Source organism: Raphanus sativus, unplaced genomic scaffold, assembly GCF_000801105.2.
Source record: "Raphanus sativus cultivar WK10039 unplaced genomic scaffold, ASM80110v3 Scaffold1337, whole genome shotgun sequence".
NCBI classification, from domain to species: Eukaryota; Viridiplantae; Streptophyta; class Magnoliopsida; order Brassicales; family Brassicaceae; genus Raphanus; species Raphanus sativus.
In genome coordinates, this window is record NW_026616649.1 from 1 (window position 1) to 10699 (window position 10699).

The 10699-nt window shown below is 43.1% G+C and overlaps 1 pseudogene; it reads left to right on the plus strand.

The window, feature by feature from the left end:
• The first annotated feature begins 18 nt into the window (after positions 1–18).
• On the plus strand, positions 19–10390 carry LOC130504062 (F-box protein At2g40910-like; annotated as a pseudogene).
• Positions 10391–10699: the final 309 nt, after the last annotated feature.

A 10699-nucleotide genomic window follows, 5' to 3' on the forward strand; every position in this document is an offset into this window, starting at 1 on the left:
TTATTTGGCTGCTACCCGATGGCTCGTCGTCGCCGTAAACCTTCACTGTCCTACGGTCGACGACCAAGGATCAAACGAAAGAGAATGAAGAGAATAAGAAGACTACCAGATGTTAGCTCTGGAATTAGAGCTGGTTCAATGAAAAACAGAGGATGGTTTACCCAGACGTTTGATGTGCCATATACCGGTTCGAGTTGTTGAACGATGAGGTGGCTACCGCTGATTGGATGAGTGATGCTTGTGGCACAAAAGCAGTCCACGAAGATCACGTTAACAAGATACTAGGAACAAGAAGATCTTGTGTAACAGAGTATATAAGAATGTAACTAGCAGGGGGTCTATGTTACGCTTTTGGGAATTAAGATAGACGAGCAAGAGTGTGTTCTTGACTGCGATCTGAGTATAGCTTAAAGGTGAAGTTTGTCAGCCTTTAGAGCTTGGGTAGTTTAAGAATTGGTTCGTCTCAAGTCGATCTGTGACGTTGAGTAAATCGAAATTAGACAGATCTAGATAGATTGTCTAAAGGATTCTTAAATAAAGGAAATTTCTATTGAGAAAGATTCAAGAGTCATTTCATTGGTATCAACTTGCACTTTCATTTGGTATCAGAGCAGGTCACCTCTGTAGACTACTAGTCTACTTACAGGTTGAGATCCTGCGACAGGCATGGAAACAATGAAAGAACTCGTTGCTTTCCACAAGCCCATCATGCTTGATGAAGGGAACTTTGGTCACTGGAAGGCCAGGATGCAACACATCATCAGGGGAATCGATGAAGATGCATGGACTGCAGTGGAGCAAGGATGGACTACTCCTACAATGATCATGGAAGACAAAACCACTGCACCAATGCCAAAAGAGAGGTGGACTGACTCTGACAAGGCTGCATCTAAGTTTAACTCAAAAGCTCTCACGACTATCTTCTCATCAGTTGACCTTGATCAGTTTAAAATCATACAAGGATGTGAGTCGGCCAAAGAAGCTTGGGATACACTTATCAATCATTTTGAAGGAAACACAAGTGTCCGACGCACCAGGATTGATCACCTAGCTTCCAAGTTTGAGAACCTTCGCATGGAAGAAGACGAGTCAGTAGGAAGCTTCATCTCAAAGATCAGCTCCATTGCAAATGAGGCGTCATTGCTTGGCAAAAAATACAATGAGAAGAAGTTAGTCAAGAAGGTGCTCAGATGTCTTCCAGCACGATTTGAAGCCTACAAGGCGGTTCTTAAGATTGCTGTCAACACTGACGAGATGAAGTTTGATCAACTTGCGGGGATTCTGAAAGTGCACGACTTGGAAAGAGTTGAGGATCTGCCTAAAGATCAGAAAGGAGTTGCATTTTCAGCGGATTCAAAGGAAGATGATCGAGTTAAGCGTATTGAAGACAACATGGTACTTATGGCTAAGAACTTCAGCAAAATGATCAAAAGAGTTGAAAAGGGTCAAAACCGATCAGGAAACAGGCAGTACAGCCGAGATGGGGACAGGTCTTCAAGCCAAAACTCAAGAACTGAATCAGGGAGAGGAAACCGCAGAAAAGATCTTCAATGCCATGAGTGTGAAGGGTTTGGACACTTCCGTAACGAATGCCCTCTCACGAAGCGAAAGGAACTGAAATGCATCGAATGCAAAGGATATGGTCACACCAGGAGTGAATGTCCAAACAATCTGAAAAAGGACAAGTCTCTTCTATGCTTCAGTGACACAGAATCTGAGAGTGATAGTGACTCAGAACCACCGTTGCTTAACTTTGTGGCTTTTGTTGGTCAGGACGAAGAACTCGAAGTTGTGTCAGGATCAGATTCAGAATCAGATGAAGAACTAGATGAAGAAAAGAACTCTACAGATCTGAAGACTGAATACAAGTTGCTATTTGATAAATTTACGGAACTCAGCCTAGAGAATCTACAACTGATCAAAGACAGAGCCATGTTAAAAGCTCAAGTTAACATCTTGGAACTTGAAACTCCTGAAACTGGTGAGAAGCCAAAGACGTTGAGCAATGCTGAAGGGGAATGTCATGCACTAGAGAAGACGATTTCAGAGCAAGCTTATAACTTGAAAAGTCTTGAAACCAAGTTCGACGAGGCTAAGAAGTTGCTGAGTGAAGAACTTGACAAAAGTCGTTTACTTCAACATGAGCTTAATGAGAACTACAAGAAGATAAGAATGCTCAACAAAGGGTCAAACACACTTAATCACATTCTATCCTTGGGACAATCACCTAAACTTAACTAGGGACTTGGCTACCAGGGGGTCTCATCTAAGATTGATGCAACTGAAGGTGTGAAATTTGTGACTAGCATAACATCTACTGAGCCGATTGGTCGTAAGCAACAGGCGAGTCAACCATCAACTTCTAACAAAGCCGTGACAAGGACTACTCACACTCTTCAGAGAAAAGCTGGATGTCACTTTTGTTGTAAGACAGGACATAGGGCTGCAAACTGCTATTTTCGAAGGAATCAGTACATGCGAGCATGGAGACTGAATCTATGCTACATGGAACCCTTTAAATTTGGTCAAGTTTGGATAGCTAAGACAGATCTCTACCCTAACTTCGGTAATCGAGTGCAAGCACCAAGAGAGTCTGCAGTAGAGGTCACCAAGTCTGACACATTAGAGCAGAGACCGGAAAAAGCCATTATCTGTAACATGGCTTTCATAAGAGAAGAGGAGTTTACTGAGAAAAACCATGTGTGCCACAATGACTTTGATGAGTCAGACACAGATGAGTCAGATACTGATGAAGAAGATCACGCCTGGAAGCTGAATGACTTCTCAGATCTGAAGGCAAACATCGCATACACTACTGCAGAGGGAACTGACCAATCTGATCTCCCTTGGTACTTTGACAGCGGATGCTCTAGACATATGACTGGTGATCGTGAATGCCTTGACAACATGGACGAAATCAAAGGAGGTAAAGTAACCTTTGGTGACGGAAACCAAGGAAAAATTCGCGGAGTTGGCAACACTCGCAAAGCTAATATACCCAACTTGATCAATGTGTACTATGTTGATGGGTTAAAAGCAAACCTCATAAGTGTGAGTCAACTATGTGACGAAGGACTTCAAGTGATCTTTGATAAAAAGGAAGTCAGAGCTGTAGATGAGAAGGGCAATCTGATATTGAGTGGCTTTCGGTCTGCTAACAACTGCTATATGTGGAAAGCATCGAATAAGTGTCTGGCAGCAAGAGAATCTCAGATTGAGCTCTGGCACAAGAAATTGGGGCATATGAACATGCATGGGCTAACTAGATTGGTTAAAGCTGAGGTGGTACGAGGCGTACCAAAGTTAGAACAAGAGAAAGATGGTGTGTGTGGCGCTTGCTGTCAAGGTAAACAAGTTAAGGTTCAGCACAAACATGTAACTCAAACAAACTCAAAGAAAATTCTAGAACTTGTCCACATGGATCTTATGGGCCCTATCACTCCTAACAGTGTTGCTGGAAAGCAATACATCTTTGTTCTTGTTGATGATTTCTCCAGGTTCACGTGGGTCAGGTTCCTCAAGAACAAATCAGATGCCATAGACAGCTTCAGGATTCTGGCACTTCAACTCAAACAAGAGAAATGTGGAGGAATTGTGTAAATCAGGAGTGATCATGGTGGGGAGTTTCAGAATGCAGTCTTTGATAAGTTCTGTCAGGAACAAGGAATCCAACATCAGTATGCTGCACCCCGAACCCCTCAGCAAAATGGAGTAGTAGAGCGAAAGAATCGAACTCTACAAGAAATGGCAAGAGCCATGCTGGCTGGAAATCATGTTCCTTCTGGTTTCTGGGCTGAGGCTGTGAACACTGCATGCTACATCATCAATAAAGTGTATGTGAAGCCTAAAACTCAGACCACCCCGTATGAGATCTTCAAGGGAAAGACTCCTAACCTACCATATTGTCATGTGTTTGGGTGTTTGTGTTACATACTCAACGACAAGGATAACTTGGGAAAGTTTGATGCAAGAAGTGATGTGGGAATGTTCTTGGGATACTCCACAAACAGCACTGCTTATCGTGTGTACAACTCAAGGACCAAAAGGATTGATGACAAAGTAAACGTTGTTTTTGATGACAATGTGGGCTTCTATCAAGAAGGTGTAACGCAGAGAAATGTGTGTGTTACACATGAAAGTATTCCGAGCTTTAGTACTTCCAGTCAACCGGAAGAAGAAATTGCTGAAGAAGTGTCAGATGTCGAGGACCAGATACTCCCCTCAGAAGCAAGGGTGCACAAGAATCACTCTCTGAAAGATGTCATAGGGGATGTGCATGATGGAAGAGTCACTCGAAAGAAGCAAATTGACTTCAAGGAGATGGTGAAACTCGCATGTTTTCTTGTAGAAATGGCTAAAGTTGACTGCTTTGTCTCTCAGTTTGAACCCAAGACTCTCCAAGAAGCATTGGAAGATGAATTCTGGACAGCCTCAATGCACGAAGAATTGGAGCAATTCACAAGACTGCAAGTGTGGGATCTGGTTCCAAGACCAAGTGATGCAAATGTGATCGGTACTAAGTGGTTACATAAGAATAAAACAGATGAGAACGGGAATGTATTCCGGAACAAGTCAAGACTGGTTGCTCAAGGGTATGCTCAAATAGAAGGAATAGACTACGATGAGACATTTGCACCAGTTGCACGCTTGGAATCAATCCGACTCCTGTTTGGAATAGCTTGCAAACTCAGAATCAAGCTGTATCAAATGGATGTTAAGAGTGCATTTCTTAATGGTCTCCTGCAAGAGGAAGTATATGTAGCTCAACCAAAAGGGTTTGAAGACCCTCACTTTCCAGATCATGTATACAAGCTTCGAAAAGCTTTGTATGGATTGAAACAAGCCCCACGAGCATGGTATGAGCGGCTGACTCAATTTCTGATGGTATCAGGTTTTCAAAGGGGTGGAGTTGACAAAACCTTATTCATACAAGAGATTGACTCCCATTTGCTTGTGATCCAAGTATATGTTGATGACATAATATTTGGAAGCACATCCAAACGCTTAGTTGATGAATTTGTGAAAACAATGACTAAGGAGTTTGAGATGAGCATGGTAGGTGAGCTCAGCTACTTTCTCGGACTCCAAATAAAACAAATGGAGGATGGAATCTTTGTGACTCAGAGCACCTATGCCAAGAATCTGATAAAACACTTTGGCATGCAAACCAGCAAGACTGCAAGGACCCCTATGAGCACAACTGTCAAGCTGACACGAGATGAGGAAGGACGCAAGGTAGATGAGAAGCTGTATAGAGCCATGATCGGGAGTTTGCTCTATCTAACAGCTAGTCGCCCAGACTTATGCCTCAGTGTAGGTATTTGTGCAAGATATCAAGCTTCACCGAGAGAATCACACATGAATGCTCTCAAACGGGTGATCAAATATGTGAAGGGCACTCTTGACTTTGGCTTACATTATACCTTTGAGACTAACATTAATCTTGCAGGATATTGTGATGCGGACTGGCCAGGATGTGTTGATGATAGGAGGAGTACCTCTGGTGGGTGTTTCTTCTTGGGGAACAACATGGTGTCTTGGCATAGCAAGAAACAGAATTGTGTCTCACTATCCACAGCTGAAGCCGAGTACATAGCCCTTGGAAGTTGCTGCACCCAGCTACTTTGGATGAGACAAATGCTTGTCGATTACGGGTACCATACTGAATCTATGCTAGTTCACTGTGATAACATGAGTGCCATTAATCTGACAAAGAACCCAGTTCAACACTCTCGTACTAAGCACATAGATCTTAGACACCACTTTGTTAGAGAATTAGTGGAATTGAAACTGATAGTCATTGAACATGTCTCCACTGAAAACCAACTGGCTGATATCTTTACTAAGCCTCTCGATTTCAACACCTTTCTGGGACTCCGGAAGGCGTTGGGAATTGTTGATCTCTCAGCTTGAATGTGAAACTGACCAAGGGAGTAGATAAGCTTAGGTAGAACAAGTCTCATGTTGAGTCACACCATCCAAAAACTTGTATCAACAAATTATTGTAGTGAACCCTTAATTTTTCCCTGAGTCATCTTAGTAACTTGCTCCCAATATGAAGGACACTCGTCTTGGATTAGGATGTCACCCCATTCTCATTCTGAGCATCGATCACTGTCTGGATGGGCTTAGAAACCAATAAGAACAGAGTATTGTGTTAATTGCAGAAAAAGTTGTGTAATACCACTAAAGGCCTGAAGTGACGAACACTCATTGTGGGACAGGGTGCTACAACACTTTGTAGCCTGTGATGATCACTGTTCCGATTAGGCAGACTCACTCTCATCAAGTCACTCGTCGTGGATCAGGGTGCAGCAACACTTTGTATCTGGTGGCGCTCTTTGAATTGATGAGATCATGAGTCTGATGATGAAAGAAATTAAAAAAAAAAAAAACTCAAGTGCACCGTAGAGGAAGAGGTGAAGTCAATATTGCAAGTCATTAACAGGGAACTAAGTTGATGAAAGAGATAGCTTAGAGGTTCACTTCCAGTAATCTAGTTTGTGACAGCTACTCGGCTGAGAAACAACTACAAATTAGGGTTGATACATTGATTTTCATTCGTTAATTTGTGATGAGACTTTGACTTAATCTTCCTAGGCTAGTCATACCTACTCTCCTTGGTCATACCTCTGTAAATATTCATATATCTCTGCTGAAATCACAGACAAAGTAACTCTTGGTTGGAGACAAGTTCTTGAAAGTACAAGTTTTCCCACTCTTATTCTTTAAAACGAATGTGTCCTGCTTATGAGTGTTTGGGTTCTAATTATTTGAAACAGGTCTTGGGCTTCTCGATTTCATTGTGAACTAATGAGTATAGTTGATGTTTTCCCTTGAGAACTAATGGGCTAGCACTATTGGGCTTCTTAATATGTTTGTCAAGTGATGTAGGGTTTCATTCTTTATGCCACACTTTGACATCATCGAAGTCACTCTCTTCTCCTCACAACGCCACCATGCAAAACCGACGAAGCCTCCGTCTCAATCCTCCGCGTGATGACAGTGTCAACTCGTCGTCTCCGCCAGTGTCAACGCCGCCTAGCAACAGCCGCGTCTCTCGCAAGAACTCTCGAAAGCGTCCCCGTCGCAATTCTCAATCAAGATCTCGCTCTCAAGCAACAGTGCCGGAGATTGAGTCTCTCTCTGAAGGTAACGAATCTGATCAAGTCTCTGAACCATCTGAAACCGAAACGGAGATAATCGATCAGGAAGAGGATCAAGATCCAGCTGAGGTAGCTCAAGAGACTTTTGAAGAGATTGAGTTGATTCCACTCAATGAAAGGTACGAAGCCAGTCGAGCTACCTTCCTAGCTAGAGCTCAAGAAACCCCTGCTCTCATCCAGTCTTCGATACGTCCGATCTCTGCACGATTCATCACTACTGCAGCTGCTCAGCGATTCGAGGCTCTGTTACTCCGAAAATTCCTTCCTCAACAGAGTTTGGATGTCACAGATGAAAACCTAGCCGATGTGCGTCTTGTAGTTGCTGAAGCAGGACTCATCTACACGGTCTTTGACAGTATGGCTTTTCAGCCCACAGTAGTTCGGGAGTTCATAGCAAACCTGCCTGATGCTGAGCCGCGAGATGATGGGGTAGCAGTATATGTTCGAGGGTCCATGGTGGTCTTTTCTCCAAGTTTGCTCAATGCCATGTTTTGCATTCCTGGGTTTGAAGAGGACCCGAGCTGGCGTGAAGAAAATATTGATCGTGTGTGTGTGTTTCTCACTCAGGGACGCGTCAAGCGCAGAGAAGACATGAGCTCGAAGTGGTTAACTGCCACGAATCAGGTCCTGTACAAACCGGTGTGCTCTAACTGGATCCCAACCACAAGCTACACTGCTATGAACTCTGAGCGTCTGCGCTTTCTCTACATGATGTATGTCAGTCGCGGGTTTGACTTTGGGAAGCTGGTCTATGACCAAGTCGTGTCGATGGCTGATAACACTGAGGCTGACAAGAAGCGTCGGATCATCTTTCCAAACCTCATCCAGCAAGTTCTACTGTACCAGCGTAACATACCACCTGACAAACAGGATGTAGATGAGACGGGGTTTCAGAAACATGTCGTCAAGGACATCAAAGCCGGATTAGGTTCAGGAAGTGTCTCTCGTGCTCCAAATCTCGAGGAAGACATCGAGGAGCTCATTACAGATCTCAAGGCCCTTCGCATGCGTCTGAGGAGTAAGGATCTTCTAGGGGAGTAACGTTTTTCTTTCTTGAACTTGTGTACTTGACACTAATGTTTTTATCTGCTTGTGCATCTCTGCAGGGGGAGAATATGAAGGAGATGGTACTAGTACCCGTGGTGCCTGAAGTTGAAACAAGCGTAGCTAGCTTTTCAAGTTGTTGTTATGTTTCCGCTGCTGTGTTTCTGTGTTCTTAGGATGTCGAACTAGCCTCATTTTCATCTTTGATGGCTTTTGTGTTTCTTCGGATGTAATAATCAGACCATCTATGGAAGTATCATGGTTTTATGCTTCGAAGGATTCTAAGGTCACTGGTTTTGTGTACACTAACCTGGTACTTTGAACATTAGTCTATGTTTGCTTGGTTTGTGATTGCAGGTTGCAGAGGTTGCTACATTCAGATAAAAAGGGGGAGAATGTTAGCTCTGGAATTAGAGCTGGTTCAATGAAAAACAGAGGATGGTTTACCCAGACGGTTTGATGTGCCACATACCGGTTCGAGTTGTTACTGAACGATGAGGTGGCTACCGCTGATTGGATGAGTGATGCTTTGGCACAAAGCAGTCACGAAGATCACATTAACAAGATACTAGGAACAAGAAGATCTTGTGTAACAGAGTATATAAGAATGTAACTAGCAGGGGGTCTATGTTACGCTTTTGGGAATTAAGATAGACGAGCAAGAGTGTGTTCTTGACTGCGATCTGAGTATAGCTTAAAGGTGAAGTTTGTCAGCCTTTAGAGCTTGGGTAGTTTAAGAATTGGTTCGTCTCAAGTCGATCTGTGACGTTGAGTAAATCGAATTAGACAGATCTAGATAGATTGTCTAAAGGATTCTTAAATAAAGGAAATTTCTATTGAGAAAGATTCAAGAGTCATTTCATTGGTATCCACTTGCACTTTCACCAGAGATGGAGATGCATATCCCTATGCATGTGGTGACGGAGGAGGTCCTTACGAGACTACCTGCTAAACCATTGATGAGTTTCTCAAAGCTTTTGTCAGAGATGCCTATTCCTATGCATGTGGTCACGGAGGAGATCCTTACGAGACTGCCTGCTAAATCACTGATGAGGTTCAAGTGCGTCTCAAAGCTTTGGTCATCCCTCATCAGTTCACCATGAGACAGTTTCCTCACTGTCCCAACCCGACAATGCCCTCATCTTTTCATGTGTTTGCAGGATGTCAATGACCAACATAGCTCTGTAACGCTATCATTGGTTCCAGACGCTAACAGTGATACTCCCTCTTCTTCTTCCTTTGTAGTTGACCTCACCATCCCACGGATGAGAGGCGGCTACATCTGCCAAAATCTACGCGGCTTGATCATGTGCTACGACAACCTATGGAAAACGCCGCTTATCTTTAACCCTGCCATCAGACAGCTTGTCACTTTACCTCCTGCCTTCAAATCCAGTACCATTGGCACCATCTCCTACTATTTCGGACACGACCCTGTTACAAATCGGTAAAAAGCAGTTGGTGTCCTTTTGACCGATACGCAAGAGGTAAGGTCCCGTCATCGGGTCTTTGTCCTCAAACCTGGAAGACGAGGAGAAGGTTCCTGGGGAAAGGCGAATCCACTTCCTCCTCGGGACTTTATTCCTCATACTGCGGCCAGAGGAGGCGTGTGTATCGACGGGGTTATATATTACTTGGGTTGGACTGCTGCTGATGAGTGTATGCTTGTGAGTTTCCGTATTAGATCCCATAAGTTCAAGATGATCCAAGTACCTCTTGCGGAGGACCTGCCTCCTCCTCCAAAGATGAAGAATGTGTGTCTTGTAGAGTATAGTGGCAAAGCAACTGTTGTTGACCAGACCAATCTTAGAGACAAGGGTATGCTTGATTTATGGGCATTGGAAGATGCCGCAAACAAAAAATGGTCGAGTAAGAGACTGGTCTTGAAGCCTTGTCAGCTAGATTTTGTCACAAACGTTGAATTCGTTGTCAGAGGTACAAGTCGAAGTGGCAAGGTTTTCTTGATACCGACAGATTTGGTTTCTCCCTTTCAAATTCTCTGTTATGATCTGCAAAGCAACCATATGAGAAAGATCGATATCAAAGGTGTACCGGACCACTGGTTTAGTAAAGACAAATCAACCGTTGAAGTGATGTTGATCGATCACAGTGAAACTCTCATATCCTTTGCCCCAAATTTTAGCAAAAAAAAAAAAAAAAAACAACTCTCATGTCCTTGATGAATATATGAGAGTTTTTTCTACCTCTGATTCATAATTAAAAGGACAGTTCAAATGTTGGTTTTATATTATATGATATGTTAAAAGTGTTTTTTTTTTGTTTCTGTCATCATTGATTTGCATAATATAAGACAAGACATGCCTAATAAAGATTATCTTTCTTTGCAACAGTCTGTTTGTGAGATCATAAACTCCTCTATAGATATGTATGTAGAGCACAGGGAACTTTTCTATGTGCTTCCTAGAGATGATGTAATGAAAATAAAGGATTCAGGAATGAGGAAGGAGACATGTGACTACTAGATGAGG